This window comes from Dendrobates tinctorius, unplaced genomic scaffold (assembly GCF_039654945.1).
Source record: "Dendrobates tinctorius isolate UK_male_01 unplaced genomic scaffold, ASM3965494v1 ptg000079l, whole genome shotgun sequence".
Classification (NCBI taxonomy): Eukaryota; Metazoa; Chordata; class Amphibia; order Anura; family Dendrobatidae; genus Dendrobates; species Dendrobates tinctorius.
The window spans coordinates 29,061,419-29,084,927 of NW_027361747.1; the positions used below are offsets into that span (position 1 = coordinate 29,061,419).

Consider the following 23,509-nt stretch of genomic DNA (forward strand, 5'->3'; position numbering starts at 1 on the left):
GCAATGAGTCATGAAGACGCCACCTGAACGCAGGGTCAGCCTGGTGGGCAAGAGCAAGGGTCAGAGAGACAATTTTGTTAGGAAGTTATAAGGGTTAAAAGTTAACCAGCGATTTCTCATTTTTGCAACACCATTTTATTTTTACGGACCACATCATATTTGAAGCCACTTTGAGGGGTCTATATGATAGAAAATACTCTAAAGTGACACCATTCTAAAAACCGCACCCCTCAAGGTGCTCAAAACCACATTCAAGAAGTTTATTAACCCTTCAGGTGCTTCACAGGAATTTTTTGAATGTTTAAAAAAAAAAATGAACATTAAACTTTTTTTCACAAAAAAATTACTTCAGGTCCAATTTTTTTTATTTTACCAAGGGTAACAGGAGAAATTGGACTACAAAAGTTATTGTGCAATTTCTTCTGAGTACGCCGATACCTGATATGTGGGGGGAACCACTGTTTCGGCGCATGGCAGAGCTCAGAAGGGAAGGAGCGCTGTGACTTTTTCACTGCAAAATTGGCTGGAATTCAGATCGGACACCATGTCACGTTTGGAGAGCCCCTGATGTGCCTTAACAGTGGAAACCCCCCACAAGTGACCCCATTTTGGAAACTAGACCCCCCAAGGAACTTATCTAGATGTGTGGTGAGCACTTTGAACCCCTAAGGGCTTCACAGAAGTTTATAACGCCCGGGCATGAAAATAAAAAAAATCATTTTTTCCACAAACATGATCTTTTAGTACCCAATTTGTTTCATTTGTTTTATTTTCCCTAGGGTAACAGGAGAAATTGGACCCCAAAAGTTGTTGTCCAATTTGTCCTGAGTACGCTGATACCCCATATGTGGGATAAAACTACTGTATGGGCACACGTCGTGGCTCGGAAGGGAAGTAGTGACGTTTTGGAATGCAAACTTTGATGGAATGGTCTGCGGGTGTCATGTTGCCTTTGGAGAGCCCCTGATGTGCCTAAACTGTTGAAACTCCCCACAAGTGACCCCATTTTGGAAACTAGACCCCCCACGGAACTTATCTAGATGTGTGGTGAGCACTTTGAACCCCCAAGTGCTTCACAGAAGTTTATAACGCCCAGGTGTGAAAATAAAAAAATCATTTTCTTTCCACAAAAATTATATTTTTGCCCCCAATTTTTTATTTTCCTAAGGGTAACAGGAGAAATTGGACCCCAAAAGTTGTTTTGCAATTTGTCCTGAGTAGGCTGATACCCCATATGTGGGGGTAAAACACTGTTTGGGCGCATAGCAGAGCTTGGAAGGAGCACCATTTGACTTTTTCAACGCAGAATTGGCTGGAATTGAGATCAGACGCCATGTTGCATTTGGAGAGCATCTGATGTGCCCAAACAGTGGAAACCCCTCAATTCTAACTCCAACCCTAATCCAAACACACTCCTAACCCTAATATCAGCCGTAACCCTAGCCCTAACCCTAATGGGAAAATGGAAATATTCTTTTCTTAATTTTATTATTTTTCCCTAAGGGGGTGATTGGTGGGTTTTTATGTTTGGCAGCTGTCGCACGCTAAAAGACGCTTTTTATTGTAAAAATAGTTTTTGCATCACCACATTTTAAGAGCTATAATTTTTCCATATTTTGACCCACCAAGTAATGTGAGGTCTTATTTTTTGCGGGACGAGTTGACGTTTCTATTGGTACCATTTTCAGGCACGTGACATTTTTTGATCGCTTTTTATTCCGATTTTTGGGACGCAGAATGAACAAAAGCCAGCATTTCAAGAATTTCTTTTTGGGGGATGCTTTAACACCATTTCGCGTGTGGTAAAATTGATAAGGCGGTTTTATTCTTCGGGTCAGTACAGTTACAGCGATACCTCATTTAAGTCTTTTTTTATGTTTTGGCGCTTTTATGCAATGAAAACAATTTTATATAAAAAATAATTATTTTTGCATCGCTTTATTCTGCGAGCTATAACTTTTTTATTTTTTCACTGATGACACTGTATGGTGGCTCGTTTTTTGTGGGACAAGATGACGTTTTCAGTGGTACCATGGTTATTTATAGCCGTATTTTGATAGCGCATTATTGCACTTTTTGAATTCTACACAAAATCACGGAGTAAAAAGTCCAAAAACATCAAAATTTTATTTACCACATAATATACAGACTCAGAATAGAGAAAGCATTATCCAACAGCTCATGCATGAACAAGGACAAAAACCGCTGTTGTAACAGTATGGGCAAAGAAAAGCAAGCCTCACTAAAGATTTGCACAAAAAATGTGTCAGAAAGTGCTTAGTGCATATAAAGTGCAAACAAAAGGAACAGTTCAGAGTGTTCTACAGTATCATTAAATAGCCATTACAGAGATCTGTGTCCCAAATGGAGAAGCACTACCAATAGAGACAAGCATGTCTTTATTGTTATAGCGCCATTTATTCCATGGCGCTTTACATGTAAGGAGGGGTATACATAATAAAAACAAGTACAATAATGTTAAACAATACAAGTCATAACTGGTACAGGAGGAGAGAGGACCTTGCCCGTGAAGGCTCACAATCTACACCCATATTCCCATATTCAAACTGCCAGCGTACGTCCTGGAGCAGCCCCGACGCGCGTTTCGCGTGGGCTTCCTCGGGGGGCAGTGCCTGTGTGTGATATCAGGGTGTCTTTTATATCCACATGTCAGCTGGGTATAATCAGCGCCATTAACGGCGCATGCGTACCGCGTCGCAGGCCCGTATCATGCATCTCCCAAAGCCGCTCACGTGACCCGCGGGAGGAGGGAAATCCCTCGTGATGTCATTATCCACTGCGTCATTACAGGAAGCCGGGAGGAAATACACCACGGGACCCTGCTGCACTAGGCATGCGCACACGCTGGAAAGCGCCATCTTAAATGAGGGCAGAAAGAAGGGCAAAGTGTCTTACAACTAGATGTATACTAGAATATATGATATAAGTGTAAATATGATACCAATAAGGGTAATGTGATAAGACGTGCTAAATAAGCAAAACAGTATAGAAAATTAATATTATATTAAATACATATATTATATTATAAACAATGTGTAATAATACGTGCAATATATGCAAAATTACAAAAAACAAAGTATATAAAATAAAGTGAAAAATATTTCCAATGACAAAAATACTGTTAAAAATTAATAAAAAATTGCACAAATCTACCAATCATAAGACACAAATGCTTTCTGTATGATGTACACACGACTCTGATCTTCTTTATTTCTTTATTCAACCTCATTTCTCAGGACCTTGATGAGACACTCAAGACATCAGACAATGATGGAATAATGAGCAGAAACAGCTAATAAAATATAAACAAACAAACACACAAGATTAAAATCCAAGAACAGGGAATAAAAAAGGGATATCAAAAAATTACAAAGATCGCTACAGAAATGGCGCAAAGCTTAATTGCTCGTTCAGCCCGGATGGACTCATGGTACCTAATGTCGCTATCCAGCGACATACCAATTGTGCCAGCATACGTTTCGTATCGCCATTATGATAATAAAGCATTATTTTTTGCTTTGTTTTTTATTTTTATTTTTTAAGGGGTTCACTAAAGGGGTTAACTAATGGGACAGTTTTATACGGTGGGTCGTTACGGACGCGGCGATACTAAATATGTGTACTTTTATTGTTTTGTTTTTTTCAAAAAAACAAGAATTTATTAGGGAATATTTTTTTTAATTTATTTTGCGATTTTTTATAAATTATTTTTACACTTTTTTTTTTTTTTTAACATTATTATACTGTCCCAGGGGGGACATCACTGTCATGTGACAATAACAGATCAGCGATCTGACACAGGCACTGCTGGAGGCTTCCTGTCATGATCTGCTGAGTTTGTGTGATCAGGTAGTTCAGAGGTTAATCTGGACGGCCTCACTCTGAGATTCTGGGAGGCTTTTTATAACCTCATTGTGGGCTCACTCCTTGTCGCTTATACTCAGACCCTTGGCCAAGTGTGTGACCCTAGTGTTATGAATGAGTCACCGTAGGAGGCAAAAACAGAAATACTAGCTAAGTCCAGAAAACCAGAGAAGTTGGCAGCTATCGGATTGCAGACCCCTGAACCTATCAACAACAACTAGCAGTAGCCATGGGGGGTTCCTACGGTGCCCTAGACCCCTCGATCACAGCCGGAGAACTACATAGCCTAAAGACAGAAAGGGAAATCTAAACTGCCCCAGAGCAGACCCCAAAGCAATAGGCAGCCCCAACATATAATGACGGTGAGGCAAGATGAAAAAAAACACTTACACAGATAGAAAGATAGGCTGAGCAAATAATGGGGCCCAAGCTAACTAGATAGGACAGGATAGAAAAGCTGCTGTCTGAAATCCGCCAAAACCCTATCAAAACAAGAGCCAACAGCTGATAGGGAAAAAAGCCCTTTAGACGCTAGGCTTCAAAAAGACTATATCAGTACTCAGGTATTTTCTGAAGACAGAGCAAAAAGGAATTCAGCTCACCCCAGCAGGGAATGGCAGAAATCAAGGAAAACAATGCAAAACAAAACCAAAACACAAATGCAAAAAGTAGAGCAGAAAACTTAGCTTTTGAGGAGCAGGAATCAGACTGGTGACTCAGTCAGTAATTCCCATCAACCAGTCATCATTATCCTGCCCAGGTGCTTGGTAATCAGTCTCACTACCTTCCTTCACCAGAAGAGGGAGTTCATCAGACCTCAATGGTGAAGGGGAAAATGAACTCACAACACCCTAGTGTGCTTTGTGACTGTGACACTTTATGCTTGCTTGGTTTTGATGATCCGGTTCTGTCCCTGTTACGAGTTCTGCCTGTTCCTTTTGTACTGCTCTGCTATCTCCGTGTATGACTCTTTTGTCTTGGACCTGACTACTCTCTGACTGCCTCCCTTGTACTGCATTGCTATCTCTGTGCATGATTCATTGCGTACGTTTTGACTATTCTCTGCTTGTCCCTCTGGTACCGCGCCGCCCTCTCCATGTATGACCCCCATTTGTCTGACCCGAGTTTCCCTAGTCTTTACTCCAGGATTCCTGTAATAGAACCCTACAGCCTTCTCCTGCAGCAGGACGCTAAGCCATGCCCCCTGTGGTCACATGATCGTAGGTCCTTGTACTGCTAACTACTTTCAGTGTCGCAGGTCCTGTTGTCTGAACTTTCCCTGAGTCTGGGTGAGTTACCCTGTTCAGCTGCGGCAGTCCGCCGGCGCTGACAGGATCCTGATATTTCCTCATGCCGGTGCTTTGCAGGCATGAGGAAGCCGCCTCCCTGCAGGCCCCCGAAGGTCCCCGCCGCCATATTGGATCCGGGGACCTGCAGGGAAGGAGGCCCCCGCAGCAACGCTGCACACTGCGCTGCTGCGGGGGGTCTCAGAGAAGCATGGAGAGAGCCCCCCCCGCCGATGTTTCCCTAAACCCCTGGCACACTGCGATCGTGTTTGATCGCAGTGTGCCAGGGGATAACGTGTCGGGGGCGGTCCGTGTCCGTGTGATAATCAGCTGACACCCGGCCGTGATCAGCGGCGCTCCCCCCGTGAGCGCTGCTGATCGCGCTAGACGTATTATCCCGTCCATGGACATAGGGGCTCGGGTCCCATGGACGGGATAGTACGTCAGATGGCAGAAAGGGGTTAATGTCTTTTACTAGTTCCCGAAAAGGGCGAACCCCCAGGTCATTACCTCCAATGTGTAATACTAAAATATCAGGTGGCCTATCAAGCCTGGTGCTGCTATGCACCTCCTACAGAACCCTGCTCCAATCCATCCCCCTAAAACCAAGCCACCTGATCACTGCCATGTTCCTGTAAAAACTGAGCTGCCTCGTCTCACACCGCACAACCACATGCTGCGCTCCCCAGTGGACATACGACTGGCCCAAGATCCAAATCAACAAGGGGTCAAAACGTACAATAAAAACTCAAACAACTTACACCACAATTCCTTCCCACCAACGAACAACCACAACACCCTATCAATTGTACAGAACCGCCCCAGCTCCCTGAGGCTTAACATAACTCCTTGTGCACCTTGAATCCAATCTCCCAATCCGCTGCACTACCTCAGGACCTAAACCACAAACTGCTGCTTCCGTTGCCACACCAATCCAAAAAGAATGAGATGCAAACCGGGAGCCATCCAAACCCAACAATATCAAACCCTTCCTAAACACAGTAATAAACTGAAACTTTGATAAAAAGGAACCGTCAGCATAACACAATAACGGCCCCCCTGGCAAAGCCGAACGCCATTATAAAACTGAAAATAGCGTACCGGACACTTCAAGGACTCCGGCACAGCTCCTAATACTACCAGCTTACCCTTTCCTTCTTGATCTGTTTTCGATCGCCTAATCCAGAACTCCAACCCCTCATTCGTGACCATCACGTCCCTGGCTAAAAGACCCCCCCTCTACTTTTACTGGGAGACACAATCTTCCCCACCCTTAAAGCTCCAAAGAAGGCAAGTGAAATGGCCAAATGAAAAAGACCTACCTGAAAAGCCAAACTACAGATCTTATCCAAAACCCCACCCAGCTGTTCCAACACGTTAAATGACACAGGACGCCTATAATCACCCCGACTACCACCTCTCCTAAATCCTTTCAACGCCTGTTTCACCAAAAACACTTAGCAAATCCCTCTGACCCCCGAAGCTTGAAGCCAAAAGGCCAAAGCCACAGTAATCTGCGAGCCCTTCGCCGATGACCAACCTTCTGCAGCCCCCTGACTCAACCACAGCAACAGAGCTCCAACCTGATCCGCAACAGTGCACACGACGCCAACCAACCTTTCCATGAACACCATACCGACTGGTAAGCGGCAAACGTGCTGGCATTAAGTGACGATTTAATCAAAGATTCTGCAGCCCGAAGACCACGCTCCAAAGCTCCACTGGGCACTCAAAACCCTTGTCTTCCACATCCGGGGCCAACGACCAAAAACGCTACAACTGCGAACAAGACAGCGAGTCAGCAATATAATTCTTTACACCTGGCACATGAGAAGCCGTAACGTACGCATTTATAGACAGGCAGGTCAAAACCAGTTGCCGAAGTACAAGAAACACCGGAGGCGAAGATGCCGTCAAGATATTAATCGTACACACTAACACCATGTTATCGCAATTGAAACGTACCTTCCTGTCCTGAAAATCCCTCCTCCATAAATGCATGACTACCAGAAGGGAAAAATCTCCAACAACGCTATATTCTTGACCAGACCTGACCTCTAAAGTATGCCCCAAAACCAACCCCACCTGAGGCATCCGTAAACAAATCCAAATAATCGTTTCCCACCTCCTCCTCCATAAGCAATGAACGGCCGTTATATTGCTCTAAAAACCTATTCCAAACCTCCATATCAGCTTTGTGTTCCCCAGATAGCTGAATGAAATGATGCAAAGCTCGAACTCCCGCAGTGGCGGTAGCCAATCGATGAGAGAAAACTCTCCCCATTGGGATAACGCGGCAAACAAAATTCAGCTTACCGAGAAGCGACTGAACTTCCCGCAAAGACAACTTCTTAAGCCGCCTCGCCTGAGCCCCCTCTTCCTGCAAAATTACAACCTTCTCCTCCAACAATCTGAACTTCCAATTAACAGAATCAATCATGATGCCCTAAAAAGAAAGGCTTGTACAGGACCCTTCCGTTTCCCCCGGATCTAGTGGTACCCCAAAACGCTCTGCCACCCACTTAACTGCCCTCAGAATGAAACTAGCGAGAGCTAAACCGAAGTCTAAATTGCTGTTGCACAATGAAGATAATGTCGGTGCCGTTGACAGTAACCCATTTGTGGCTGTAGCAGCTCATCAGATCCATCACTCCGCACTACATAGGATGGTCCAGTGCTTGACAGGGTTACCGTGGCTTCTGTTTACATGTCCGTGTCTGTTCTGTCGATATGATCTCTATGGTGCAGATCAAAATCGCATAGAGAAAGGCATGCAATAATAGCAAGAGGTCTCCACCTGTTAATTAGTTCTTCTGATAATAGTACCACTTCTCCACATCTACTGGGATGGGTCCAGCAGGTCCACATGGAGGTGTCGATTCTACAATGGCTTGAGCTTCGACTGGCTTACAAATGAAGGGGCTTTCATATACCGTGGTGTTAGTGCAGTTAATTTCTCCGCCATCCGTATTTTTGGTCACTAGCTCCTTCCAGTGAGCATGGGTACATTTGATCACTTCTATAGCAAAATCCTTATTCTTAAATTCAGCATCAAAGGCGAACCGGTTCTCTGGCTCTCCATCAGGAACCTTGTACCTTCGAAACCAGTCGACAGTGGATTCCAGATAATTGGGTTTCTGTCTCCTGACATCCTCAATATCATTCTAAAGTGCAGCCTCAGGGTCTTCAACATTGATCACTATTAATTTCCAGTCGGTTTCTCCTTCATCGATCAATGCCAAGGTGCCAAGAATCTTGACCTTAATCACCTCTCCTCTTTCACAAACCTTGGTCCCAATGTGGCATACGTCAATAGGGTCGTTATCACCCCCAAATCCGGTGCTCACATCAACGTGAGATGGATTTTCCCAAGTCTGTGGGAGGGCGCCATAATTCCAGATATAGCCCTTGTGAGCGAACACATTGGCCACGTACCGGAGCTTGCCTTTTTTCACATCTTGTTTGATGGGATTCAATAGGTCTTTTGTGGCAATCTCCATCTTTGCATTAGTCCAGCGTGGCACTTCTACGACCATGTTGAATATTCCATTTTTTTCATCAGCAGAGGGATATCGTGAAATGGAGAGATGTAATGTCCCTTGCAGTCTTTGAAGAAGATCCGGTACTCAAGGCTGTTGGCCTTGGCCCTGTACTCGATGCTGAATGCCATGGTGCCGATCCTCTGCAGTCTGCTCCGGCTGACGTTAGGCACAGTGAGGACAGGCCCGGCGGCGCTCTGCCACCCACTTAACTGCCCTCAGAATGGTTTCACAGCAGCTGGAATGACCAGGGCCGATACACAAAAAAAATCATCCAAATAATGTATCAGCGAATCGAAACCAGACACATCACAACAACCCATTCCAGAGAAGCCCTGAATGCCTCAAAGAACGAACAAGATAGAGAGCAAACTCCATGTCCGTTTTTGCCAGAAGTGCCCCCCTCCCACTACTCCGAACCCAACGTGCCACTTCATCAAATGACGTATAAACCATGGAGCAAAGCTCCGGATCAATCTCGTCATTCACCGACCTCCTACAAGGGAGGATAAGACAAATGAAGAATAAGCTGAAATTTATTCGGCTCCTTCTTAGGAACAACTCCCAAGCGTGAAACAACTAAATCATCAAACGGAGGAACACTAAATGGTCCTGACATCCGGGCCAAAGGAACCTCCTTGCCCAACTTCTCTGCAACCACCTCCGCATACTGCTCCACCGACCTAAGATTCTTAAGAACCTGGGGTGTTGTGAACTCTCTTGATCGGACTTCTGAGTCGGGGCTCCCTCTGGTGGTTACAGCGGCTAGTGGAGCTGATCGTATTGACAGAAGTCTATCACCTGAAGACGATGATTGGAAGTCAGGGGTTACTGACTGGGAGTGTTTAAATGAGCAAGCTTCCTTCAGTTGCTGCTGGTGATTTATTTGTCTTCCTGTGCATTGTGAAGTCTGCTTTTTCCCCTCCTTGGTTTTGCATCATTCAGATAAGTTATTTGTTTGCTGAATCTTTTGCATTTGCTATCGTTTTTGCCTTTCTCTGCTTTCTGCTTTGCTGTGTGGGTCCAGCATTATTCCCTGCTGGGTTTTGTGCTGGACCCCGCTCACATGTCACAGCTTATGTCATTCTGTTCAGTCCCCTGTTATATTAGTATCTTTTGCTTTGCTTCCAGTTCACACCAGAATGCTGATCTAGCAGGGGAGAGGTCGTGTGGCCTCAGTGTTTTTGTATATCAGACGTGTTGGATTTTTTAGGGTTTTTGCGTGATTGCAGACAGTATCTTTTCTGTCCTGTCCTAGCTAGACAGTTTGGGCCCCTTCATTTGCTCACTCTATTTTCTGCCTGCGTTTGTGCCTCATCTTGTCTCACCAACAATATATGTTTGGGGGCTAGCTATTCCTTTGGGGTTCTACTCCGGGGCAGTTTAGCTTACCTCTTTCTTGCTTTAGGCTTAGTTAACTCTTTGGCTGTGCAGAGGTGTCTAGGGCATTGTAGGCATGTCCCACGGCTAATGCTAGTTGTGTTGTTAGGTTTAGGGGTCTGCAATCCGCTAAGTTACCAACCTTTCTGGTTTCCAGGTTGCTTAGCTAATTCCCCGGTAATCCTCCTCGGTGACCGAATCATAACACTGGGGTATCTCAAAAGGCGGAGCAGGAATTTTGAAACCATCCCTAAAATCTAACCTCAATGGCTGAGCCATACCCCTTATCCGGAAACCTAATTAGATAAGGGACATGGAAACACTTGGCGGTGCCATGGGAGGAACCACTGCAGTGAGAGCAAAGATGCTTGAACTTGCAGCTGGTTCCAAATTTACACTGGCTTTCTTTAAACTGTCAGCATAATCTGGGCTTCTGGACTCCTGACTGCCCCGACTGCCCTACAGCCCCTTGGGAACTCCCCTGGGTCGTGGACTGGCAACCCTGCCCCCCCTTGAAAGGATTGGCCAAACCTAGTTGGCGCCATAACCCGCAACCACAATCCTATATCCTTCTGATCTCACCGAATCGCTAGATAAATAGCTTTCCTCTGCCAAAACTGTTTGTCATAACGGAGCCATGCTTGACCCCCATAAACCCTATGGTCCGCCCCAATTGAGTCCATATAGCAAGAACAGAAGAGAGCAATTCTCTTGCGCCTTTTCCCCTATAACACTTGCCAAAATAGCAGACGCCTGGAGCCAATTGACAAATGTCTGAGGGATCAGGCGCCACCTCCATTTCTCATCTTCCTCTTTCTTACTATTATCTTTTTTACTTTTATCCAAGTTAAACTTCTCCATAGGAAGCAGGGAAAAATTCTCCACATATTCGTCCTTCCAGATTTTTTCCGGCACTTCCTTCTTAAGATGAGCCCCAAGCGGACCCTCAAAACAAACGTAAGCCTCCCCATGCGCCCTATCGTCTAAATAAACCCTACACTCCTTTTCCTTTTCCGTCTGCACTGACACCGACACCAGATCATTAATTCGGCTAGGCACAACTGAACCCACACCCGAAGAACTATGCCTCAAAGACTGCAAGCCCACCCACGCAGCCAGATACCCCGGAGTCAATCTACTGCCTTCCAAACGTGTCAGCAAATCCCTCTCATTACCCAGGATTTCTCTAACCCCATCCCCCACAGGATCTGACTGAACACCCACCCCCTGACCCAAAACTACCCACCCAACTACCTGACTACCCCCCATCACTGTAGACATTAACCGTGGAGGAAATGGACAAGACATAGAATTATACTCACAGGGCTTCGAGGGAGTTGTGATCCCCCCAGACGTAGATCCCGCGTCCAGACGTCCGTCCGCTGTGCCATTCCTGTCCAATGGACCCTCGAGTATCTTCGGTATGAATCCTGAAGATCCCGACGATACTGATGTCATGGCCCTGGCAGGCCGCACAATCCTGGACGGGGCCTCTCCATAGAACCCGCTTGGATCAGCAGTCTGCAACTGAAAGGGTGACCCCCCAGACACTAACTCGCTGCCCGATCCACCCAGCAGACACAGAGGCTGCGAGGTGTCCAACAAAATTCCTGTTGTTGTAGAGCGTCCTCCCGGGGTCAATAATAGGGCCAGCAGCCCTGGTTGTACAGGGGTACTGCCCGCCGGCTGGACATCCTGGAGAATCCCGAAGTCTGGTGCAGTAGTAGAGGCGGGTTGCCCGACTGGGTCATCGCCATGACGACCCACGTCACATCACTGGCTCGTATATCCTGGCGTGTGCAGGCTCCGCCCCAAAACAGGCTGAGGCAGAGGTCTGCTAACCGCTGCTGGACCCGGCCTGGCCCTCGGATTCCTCCCAGACTGTGGCATAATAGAATGCTGACAAACCTGCGCCCGGTCTGGAGGGTCCCCGGAGGGGCTCCTGCGCCAGTTCCGGGGAGCTGCGTCGGAAGACAGCCGTTCAGGAGGCCGCACCCGACAGGGAACACCGCTCCCGGGGGCACACCGCTGCTACCGACTTCGCTCCCCCGCCGATGATCGCAGCCACTTGCATCTGCAGACAGTGGCTGCAACTCTGCTGCCAAACGAAGACTCTCCAGGAGCAGCGCTACCGACGCCATGGTAAGCGCAGTAAGGTGATAAGGGGACTGCTGTTCACGTCTTAGGAGCGGGAAACTGAAGTACCCCCACCCCTAACGGTCCCTATAAAAACCCCTTTAGCATATCCCCACCCCACTAACCATGTCCCACCCCCTCCAACCCATTGTCATGCCAGCCTCTGCTAACACCGCGTGATGGGGAGGGGGTGGTTTTTTCTCTGCTCCGGCCTTTACAGTAATGTTCTATACAACTGCAGCAATGAAAAAGATGAGTGTAGTAGTCTGTGATTGATACAGAGAAAGAACAATTTTCGAAAAGAGATTGACAATGTACAGTATCAGCACACTCTCTATACAGCATGATCTAATATTAATGCTAGGACTGCAGATATATGCCCTAGCTGTGCAAGCCATCAGCTGACAGACTGCAAATGATAATTTACTCAGGTCCTTTTGTATACTGTAACTTTACATATAAGATGTGAAAATATTTAACGTGACCATAAGCAATAACAAGGGGCATCTGGAAAGGCAAAAAATGGTTCAGAGCGCTATAAATTGCTTCATTTACATTGTGTCGCATACATTGGACAGCCCACCCTTGCCCCTGGGAGAAGGTTGCTATGCGGGTCTGGTATCTAACAGAAGAACAGTGGCACCTGGGCCCAATTATGCAGGCGTGGTCGGCCCCAAACACATGTTTCCCATTTAAGTTAATTTTGCAATAGTCAAGTTTCAGACGTCAGTTTGGGACTACAGATTGTTAATGTTGTTTGGTCTCTGCTCACTTAGAACTCGAGTAGCCAACACATGCTCTTTGGTGAGGCTGCACAGTGAAAAGGGACACTACTAATTGGAGACTTTCCATACAAGTTGCTCTGCTTTATGGTCGAGCAGGTTTCAGCATCTACAGTATGTGCAGTTGCGTAACTATAGTCCAATGGGCCCTGGGACAAAATATGGACCTGAGCTCCCCCATTGCATGTTGGTCAGATGGATGGGCCCCTGAAGCGTTCTAAATCCTATTAAGACATACGTATTCGCCCCTCTTCATTATATAGTTATGTCCCCCATCCTGGGCCCCTACCAGGTCGCTATGTCAGTCCATTCTGGGTCCCTTCCAGGCATATTTGTCCCCCAAGAAAACCAAGGAAGAGTGAACCACCTAACGGTATATTGATAAAGTTAGAAACTCAATATTATAGGGCAGAGACAATATAAATATCATGTATGAATATTATTATTTATAGAACATTATCTTGCCACTTGGTTTGAAATTATTATACATCTAGATAATCCAATAGTAAGGCTACTTTCACACATCAGGTTTTCAGCGTCAGGCGCGATCCGGCGTCGTGCCGGAGCGCCGGATCCGGCAAATATTTCGCAAAACCGGATGTGACGGATCCGTCTTGTTCTTGACAGACAAAACCGGATCCGTCTCATCCGGTTTTTGTTCCGTTTTTCGACGGATAACGCCGGATCCGGTTTTTAAAATCGCCCCTTGTGGCCTTCCGAACGGGATTGGCTACTGAAAAACTATATATAGCGTGTTCCTACAGCCCTTCTTTGACAGGTTGTAGAGGAGAAAGTGCAGGTTGGAGAGAAGAGCAAGTTACTGACGAAGATGGATGTTGTGATTGGAAATATTTTGAAGAATTTGGCGGATTTTACAGCGGAGGCGAATCGTTTGAGGGTAATTGTTCTGGAGAAGGAGAGAGCGAGACAGCAGCGCATCAGGCATCGTAGACGACGTTTGTGGATCCACCCCATCACAGCCAAGAGAATGACGCGTGGGGTCTATTCTACACTCTGCATGGACCTTAGACGAAACCCGGATAAATTTTTTGGATATGTTCGGATGAAAATGGAGAATTTTGATTACTTGGTGGAGCGCATTGCACACCTCATAAGAAAAGAGGACACCTATTGCCGTTTCTCTGTTTCACCCGCAGAGCGTCTGATGGTGACTTTAAGGTAAGCCACATTTATTGGATATGCTCGCATCAGAGCACACTTTCACTGCAATCTTGTTGGTGGTAGTTTGTATCTCCAAGTGTTATAGCTGAGTTTTGGTATGTAATGCTGTGATTTTAAACTAATTGATTGTTTTTTAATTCCCCACAGATTTCTTGCAACTGGAGAATCCCTTTCGTCACTGCATTTCCAGTACAGACTCGGGATTTCCACCATATCTGGAATAGTGAAGTATACATGCCGTGCACTGTGGGACTCCTTAGCTGAAGAGTTTTTACCAGAGCCCACAACAGAGAGGTGGATTGAAATTTCAGAAAAGTTTCAACAGATATGTCAGTTTCCGAACTGCTTGGGCGCTGTGGACGGGAAACATATCCGCATTGTAAAGCCAGCCGGATCGGGATCGGAATATTTCAATTACAAGAAATATTTTTCAATTGTCCTCATGGCCATCGCTGACGCGGAATACAAATTTATTGCTATTGATATTGGAGCCTATGGCCGCTCCAATGACTCTCAAGTTTTCAAACTGTCTGCCATGGGGCGTAAACTGTATGGAAACACCTTCCAGTTCCCACCCCCTAGACCGCTGCCGCAAACATCTGGTCCACCTATGCCATTTGTCTGTGTAGGGGATGAAGCCTTCCAGCTGTCAGAACACCTTTTGAAACCATACTCTAGCAGAGGATTGACAAGAACAAAACGCATTTTTAATTACCGCCTCACAAGAGCAAGAAGAATGGTTGAATGTACCTTTGGTATTCTGACAGCCAAATGGCGGGTCCTATTGACTGCGATCAACCTCAAGACAGAAACTGTGGACGAGGTGATCAAAGCTTGCGTGGTACTCCACAATTTTGTTTTCTGCAAGGAACCCATTTCCATTGAGGACACCTCTGAAGAAACCACCTTGCAAGATTACCATGACATTACCACTAGAAGTTCTGTGACGGTTTCAGTAATGAGGGACAATTTTGCACTATACTTTATGTCACCTCAAGGCAGAGTACACTGGCAGGATGACAGAGTGTGAAAGATTTGTGCCCTTAACCAAACTTGGGTACCTTCTGTACCAACAGTATATACCTTTGCCAACCAAAGTTGGCTATCTTGTCATGGTCTTAATATTTTTACCTTTAGGCCACAGGTGTGTACCTGGTTGTGTTTTATGCAAAGTATTTCACCTTTTAACAAAAGTTGTGTACATTGTTAGGAAATCACCAACAATAAACACAACTTTTTAGGTGAAATACTTTGCTTCAAACACAACCAGGAACACAACTGTGGCAAAAAGCTAAAATTTACCCACAGTTATATACCTGGTTTTGAATACCTTTTTACCTTTTAAATACCCTGTATTTAACCTTTTTTTTACACATGGTTCGCCGCAGAAAGAAATGACAGACAACCATTGTGAAACGATAATTTAACTTTTATTTAAAATATTTTTTTTTTTGTAAAATGTTTTTAATGTGCAAAAAACTTTTTTAATAAAGGTTTTAAACCCAATGGGCATTTTTATTAAAAAACACATTATAAATCTGTGTAGTGTGGGGTGGAAATACTGCTGGAGGGGCTGCGGGACACTTCGACACTGGGAGTGTGGAGAGAGGACTGGGATCGTGGTGGGGAAGGAACAGTTAGAGGTGAAGGTGTGGAAAAAGCTACAGAATGGGTGGACATGTGGGAGGCAGAAGAGGTGGTGGGCGGTGGAGTGGAGGGTTGGGCAGGGACTGTAGGAGCAGATGATGTTGATGGCAAGTTGTATGGGGAAGGAGTTTGGTACGGGGGAAGGAGTTTGGTACGGGGCAGGTTGCTGGAAGTGGGGAGATGTCTGGTACTGGGGAGGTTGCTGGTACTGGGGAGGTGGCTGGTGCTGGGGAGGTGGCTGGTGCTGGGGAGGTGGCTGGTGCTGGGGAGGTGGCTGGTGCTGGGGAGGTGGCTGGTGCTAGGGAGGTGGCTGGTGCTGGGGAGGTGGCTGGTGCTGGGGAGGTGGCTGGTGCTGGAGAGGTGGCTGGTATGTAATAGGAGGGGGAGGATGGAAAGTGGCTGGAGGGGGTGCAGGTGGAGGAACTACTGGGGTGGGAGGAGGAGGTTGGGAGGTAACGTGCTGGAGAGCACCGTGGCATGAATGCATTACATGCATCTGCTGGGTAGGAGAGAGCGTTTCCATGTGCTCCACAACAGACCTGAAAAAGGTGTGGTTTGGCGAAGATCTTGCTTCTGAATGCATGGTTTGTAGAAGTGTCTTCACCTCCAGAATGCTGGAGTTGATCTGCTGAAAGCCTGCGGAGATTTGCTCTGACAAGACTTTTAGACAGTTCTGGAAAGATGCATTCAGATGCAAGAACTCTGGAGCATAAGTCTTTTCCTGACCCCTCTGCCGCTGCCGCCCAGTACCCGCAGGTGTACTAGAGGTGGCAGGGGCAGAAGGGTGGGGTAAAGGGAAAGCGATCTCCTCACCAGCAGCTTCATGTAATGTAGGCGGCCACGATGCTCCTGTGCTGGTGGATGGGACAGATGGGTCGAATGTGTGGGAAGGCTGGGAAGGTGCAGATGTACCGGGGCGGTCGAAGTGTCCCTCGGTGCCGGTCTCCTCAGGGATCACCTCAGAAGGGTCCAATCGTGCAGGCTCCCGAGTGCTGCTCACCGTGCTGTGGAATAAAGAGAAAAAAAAACAATTAAAATAGTGACATGGCATGGCCCTGGCTGAAAAAAAATTGTTACATCTAAACATTTTTTTTCACATGTGGTGTGTAATATTTACCTTCTGGTGACCATTGTATCCCGGAGGAACGACAGGGCTCGTGCGTACTTGTACTTGCTCCTGCGTCCTCCAGATCCACTCGGGGCCCGCATCTCTTTATTGAACTCCTTCTTGAAACGATCCCTCACAGACCACCACCGCTTCACAATTCTGTCCCCTGAAACGAGAAAGGACAAAGTGGTTAGTATACAACATCAGTGTTTCCCAAACTCCAGTCCTCATGGTCCCCAGGGGTCATGTTTTCAGGATTTCCATAGTAAATAGAAATCCTGAACACATGATCCGTGGGGACCACGAGGACTGGAGTTCGGGAAACACTGGTTTACATCAAGCAACCGGTACTGTATATACTTACGCTCTTTAATCTGGGCCCGAGCATCGAAGTCCTCCCAGCGGTCCACAAGGAGCAAACAGATTTCCTCCCAGAGTCGTCGGGTAACGATCAGGTCAGCATGGCGGCGGTCAGCCATATTCCATAGCGGCTCCCTTTCTCTGACGAGATCGATGAGGTGGTCCACATCAATTCCTCCATCCTCACCGTCTGAGTCGGGAGCACGCTGTGATGGCTGTTAAAGTAAAAGAGAAAAATAGCAAAATTAGTCACCACACTTAAGACATGAAATAAAAAGTGTATCAAAATTTCACTTAAAATATTATACTTACACGCTGGTGACCGCCGCGTTGCTGTCGCCGACGACCCTGGGAGGCACTGCGAGGACCTCTTGGCCGAGCACCAGTTTGGGAAGACTAGAGAAGAAAAGAAAAAAATTTATGTGTTTGGATGTAGGCATTTGTTTGCTGTGTGTGGTCTGCAGAACATTGTTTTCTATGTGTTGTGTGTAGTGTGATGTTGTGTTTCTGCGTTTGATGCAAAAAACTTACCAATTGTGAGCCCACTCCAGGTGTCTGTCCACCCCTTCCTCCTTCTTCTGGGAGCTCCTCTTCATCTTGTGATTCCTGTTTTGAAATAAAAGGCAATGTATAGACATATATTACAGAGATGATGGATTTTGGAAATAAAAACTTACCGTCAAACGCTGACGATGCGAGGGAGGGCTCCCAGAAGATGTGCTGTCTTCCTGCTGGCCAGACTCCATGCCTGTGGGTGGTGTTACTGCTGCTGCCAGTGCTGCCACTGTTGCTGCATCTCTTGGGCGGCTGTTGAATAAAGAGAAACAAAGGGCCAATGAATATCTTGATATTCCATGGCCCTAGTTTGGAGGAATGGGGGATTTGATAATTACCGTCTCTCATCTGCTGCTGGACTCCCCTCCCGTTGTTCAGCATGCTGCTCCATTTGGGGTGGTGGTGGTGCTGATGGTGCTGCTGCAGTGGTCTCCTGCCTTCTCCTGCGCCTGGTTGCTGTCTTGGGTGGCATGTTGGGTGTGGCTGAGGGTCCCACTGTCATGCTTTTATATATGTGTCTTGTGGGTAGAGCTACTGAGCATGCTCAGACCAAAAAAAACGGATCCGGCCACTGGATCCGGCTGTCGCCGGATCCGGCGCATTGCGGCGCTCATAGGCTTTCATTGTGTGAAAAAGCCGGTCACGCCGGATCCGGCGTGACCGGCTTTTTCGCCGGAGACAAAAAACGTTACAGTAGCCGTTCTTTCCAGACGCCGGATCGCGACACATTGCCGGATCCGGCGAAAACCGGATGAAACGCATGGCCATCCGGCTCGATCCGGCTCTAATGCAAGTCAATGGGGGGGAAACCGGATCCGGTATTGCATTTCGCCGGATCCGGTTTTTGTCAAAAGTGCCGGATCGCGCCTGACGGCGAAAACCTGATGTGTGAAAGAGGCCTAAGAAATGCAGGTAAATTCATTTAAAAGAATAGCACCACCTAGTGAGTGGAAAAAGAATTACATATTCATTTTTATAAAGTGCTAGTGAAGCAAAGAGGGTTATAAAATGTAAATATCCCTATAGCATAATTTAACCCTTTCGCCACCTTGGGTTTTTCCATTTTTGTGTGTTCTGTTTTTTGCTCCAGTTCTTCGTAGAGTCATAAGGTTTTTTTTTTCTGTCAATATGGCCATGTGAGGACTTGTTTTTTTTTGCGGGACGAGTTGTACATTTTAGTGACACCATTGGTTTTGCCATATAGTGTACTGGAAAACGGGAAATATTCTAAGTGAGGTGAAGTTGCAATTAAAAGTGCAATTACTTAATTTAATAAAAACAGTTTAAAATAAAAGTGCAATTCCACAATTGTTTTTTGTTTTGCTTTTGCTACAACTGACCTGCCATTATAATTCTCCAGGTCATTACGAGTTCACAGATACCAAACATGTCTAGGTTCTTTTTTATTTAACATCAAAGAACTGTAATTTTGCTTCTGGTAGGTATGTATATTGGACCATACAGCATTGTAATTTACATATACACCATAGAAGAAAAAAATGCTAGGGCGAGTATTGCCACAAAAGATAAAATTAATAACCTCTATTAGAATAAATATTAAAAAATTCAAACAGACACATAAAATGGTGAGAAGACAGGGGATGTTACATTAAACCAGGGTACTGATTATTATGTTATTCATGTAGTAAATAATAATTTTCATATGGCCACAATAAACAAAGTTATAAGTGCACATACGGTAATCACAATAAGGCTAAACACTGGTTAATATCTCCACAGGCCAGTGCACACTTTATCCTTAAATCAAAAAATTTAAGATTGTGCATCTCAATGGTAGTGCACAATATAATCGGAATGCACATAAAAATCAGGTTAGTAACATGCAAATGAGGAGAAACACAACCCCCAAAATACAGACTATGTTTGCATATAGCAAGAGAAGTTGCTTTCTCACCCACCAGAGACTTTTTTATTTAATTGGGGAAAAAAAAATTCTAAAATTTCTAAAAAAAAACCCCCCAAAAAACCTGCCAATTTCCAAGGCCCGTAGCGGCTCCATTTTTCAGGATCTGGTAATGGTTGAGGGCTTACGTTTTGCGCGCCGAGCTGTCGTGTTTATTGATACCATTTTGGTATAGGTGCGATCTTTTGATTGCCCGTTATTGCATTTTAATGGTTGGATTAGCCATGGAACCCGCTGGCTCCCAACCACCACTGGACGTAGATTTATATCAGGAAGTCACCTGCCTGAGAAGATTATGACATATCTGCAGAACTTGTCTGCTCGCGTGGACTCTGCGACATCTACGGTCTCATCCGCCTCTGTCCAGGCTGTGACCGTCACAGCTGTAGGCCTCCAGACACCCGGCTTGGTCTCTGGTAAAGGACCTCATCTGGTGGCTCCCACTCGCTTCAACGGAGATTCTACGCAGTGTCGGGGGTACAATAATCTGTTCTTGCTGCACTTTGAACTGTTGGGCCATCTGTTTGATTCCGATGGGGCTAAGGTAGCCTTCATGATGTCTCACCTCGCAGGAGAGGCTCTCGCCTGGCTGAACCCTTTATGGGAGAGAGGAGATCCGCTAGTCAACGATCTCCAGTCCTTCCTCAGAGCCTTCTGAAGGACCTTTCACGAACCAGGCTGTACTGCTTCAACAGCTTCTTCTCTTTTTCGTCTTCGCCACGAAGATCTCACAGTGGCCCAGTACGCTGTTCGGTTCTGCACCCTTTCCTCCGAGTTGTCCTGGAATGACGAGGCGTTGGTGGCCGCCTTCTGGGAAGGTCTGTCTGGTAGGATCAAGGACAAACTGGCAGGCCGGGATGATCTGATATCCTTGGCGACCCGGATTGAGCTCCGATTTCAAGAACGCTCCAAGGAGGCTAAGTGGAAGAAAAGACCTTGCCGCCTGGTTCCTAGCTCCCAGAGGTCGGTTGTTTCTCAGAACTCTGCTTTTTCCCCAGAGCTTATGCTGCTAGACAGAGTGAGCTTTGCCAAGCATTGCCAGGAGGAGCGCCGCTCGGAGGGAAGATGTTTCTACTGTGGCAGTTCTGAGTATTTGATCCGCTTTTGTCAGGAGAGGCCGGAAAACTCCAGAGCCTAGGGTCGGTAGGAGAGGTGTTATGAATGAGTCACCGGAGGAGGAAAAAATAAAAATGCAAGCTAAGTCCAGAAAACCGGAGAGGTTGGTAGCTAGCGGATTGCAGACCCCTGATCCTATTCACAACTAACAGTAGCCGTGGAGTGTTCCTACGGTGGTCCTAGACGCCTCTTCACAGCCGGAGAACTAAATAAGCCTAAAGAAAGGGGAAATCTAAAATGCCCCAGAGCAGACCCCAAAGCAATAGACAGCCCCCAACATGTATTGTCAGTGAAAACAGATGAAAACACAAACACAGACAGAAAGACAGGCAGAGCAAACGATGGGGCCCAACTAACTAGATAGGAAAGGACAGAAAAGATGCTGGCTGCAATCCGCAAAAACCCTACCAAAAATGTCCCAACACGTCTGATAGGAAAAACGGCCCTGAAGTCACTAGACTTCAAAATCCCTGTATCAGCACTACGATATATTCTGAAGACAGAGCAAAAGAGATTTAACCGATCAGGGACAAAAATGGAAATTCAGCAGAGCCCCAGCTGGGGCTGGCTGAACACAAAACTAAGCAATTCAGACAAAATCTCATGGAACAATAACAGAGCAAAACTTAGCTTTAGAAGACAGGAACTGAACTGGAGGCCAGAGCTCGGAGCAGAGAACTCACCAGCAACCCTACAGGGCGTCGGCTGCCTTATATCCACTCAGAGATTCCGGATGTCCAATCCCAATCCACCTGTTCAGGTGTGACAGGTCTCTCCCATCCAAATCAGTTTCACTACCTCCTTTCATCAACAGAGGAAGTTCATCGGACATCAAAGGTGAACGACAAAATGAGCTCACAACAGAGAGGCTTCACTATGTGAGGATTGTTCCTATCCTTCTCTGCTGACGACTACCGTGTCACTGTCCTTCGGCACTGTCAATTTTTCTGAGTCAGGTTACCTGGACTACGGGTCCGCCGTGAATTTCATTCAACAAGTCATGGTGGATCGTTACCGGATTCCTGTCCAATGCCTCTAGTACCCTGTACAGGTGACCTCCATGGATGGCAAAGCCCTGACCGAGCCCGTTCGTTACCAGACTTCACCAGTGGAACTACGGGTAGGTTTGATACACTCAGAGAGAATCTGTTTTCATGTATTGCAAGGTTTGTCTCACTCCTTGCTCTTAGGTTTACCCTGGCTTCAAGCACACGAGTCCGTGTTGAATTGGATGACCGGTGAGATTCTGTGCTGGGGAGATTCCTGTTTTAACAGATGTCTCCCTTCCGTCCGTCCAGTCCGCTGTCCTGTGGTGCCATCTAGTCTGCGGGGTTAACACCATCTTCCTACTGGTCTTTCTCTGATGACTTCGATAAGAAGGAAGCGGAGACACTACCACCCCACAGGCCGTATGACTGCCCCATTGACCTGCTCCCTGGGACGACTCCTCCTCGGGGTCGAACCTATCCTTTATCCCAGGTGGAGACTCAAGCTATGTCGGAGTACATCAAGGAGAACTTGGCTAGAGCATTCATCTAGAAGTTGTCTTCTCCAGTGGACGGGGGTTTCTTCTTCGTGAAGAAGGATGGATCTCTACGGCCCTGTATTGACTATAGAGGTTTGAACCAGATCACAGTAAAGAACCGATACCCGTTGCCATATATTTCGGAGTTGTTTGACCGTCTCAGAGGGTCAAGATTTTCACCAAAATGGATCTCAGAGGCACCTACAACCTGGTTTGCATACACCAGTGAGACGAGTGGAAGATGGCCTTCAACACTCAAGATGGACACTGAGTACCAGGTTATGCCGTTTGGGCTCAGCAACGCTCCTGCTGTTTTTCAAAAGTTTGTGAATTATATTTTTAGGGATATTCTGTATTCTTGTCTACCTGGATGACATCTTGATCTACTCTCCAGACTTGGCCACATATCGAAGAGACGTCCGCCAGGTTCTGCAGCGGCTCTGGAACAACAGGATGTACGCCAAGTTTGAGAAGTGTGTCTTCGAGCAACCCTCTCTGCCATGCCTTGGTTACATTGTCTCATCCAGTGATCTGAGGATGGATCCTGAAAAGTTAGCCTCTATCCTCAAATGGCCTCGCCCGACCAGGCTTAAAGCGATACAATGGTTCCTGGGGTTATCGTCAATTTATTTAATATTTCTCATCTCGGGTGGCCCCCATCTCTGCTCTGACCCGAAAAGGCGCCAACTCCAAGTATTGGTCTCCCGAAGAGGAGGAGGCATTTGTCTCTGACAAAAGCTGTCTATTCTGCGCCCGTGCTCCATTGACCAATTGCAGATAAACAGTTCTTCCTCGAGGTGGATGCCTCCTCCATAGGCGCAGGAGCGGTTCTTACCCAGAAGTGTTCCTCCGGGCGAATGGTCACTTGTGGCTTCTTATCGAAGGTTTTTTCCGCTTCTGAAAGAAATTATTCCATTGGAGATCGGGAGTTACTGGCCATCAAGCTGCATTTATTATCTAATGATGATTTGGGGGTGCTTCTGACCATTTACTGTTTACTACTTTGTACCTTCCGGAGTGATGAAGCATGTAGGAATGTTTTTAAAAATTGCACATGCAGCTATTGAGCCCCACTGTGTTTATA

General features: G+C 46.4%; 1 protein-coding gene and 1 pseudogene across 8 annotated transcripts in view; both read right to left on the reverse strand.

Moving 5' to 3' along the window:
• Positions 1 to 23,509, reverse strand: part of FGL1 (fibrinogen like 1) — a 170,934-nt gene that overhangs the window by 91,132 nt on the left and 56,293 nt on the right. The window lies entirely within an intron of this gene.
• LOC141096803 (inorganic pyrophosphatase-like) lies at positions 7,695 to 8,907 on the reverse strand (annotated as a pseudogene).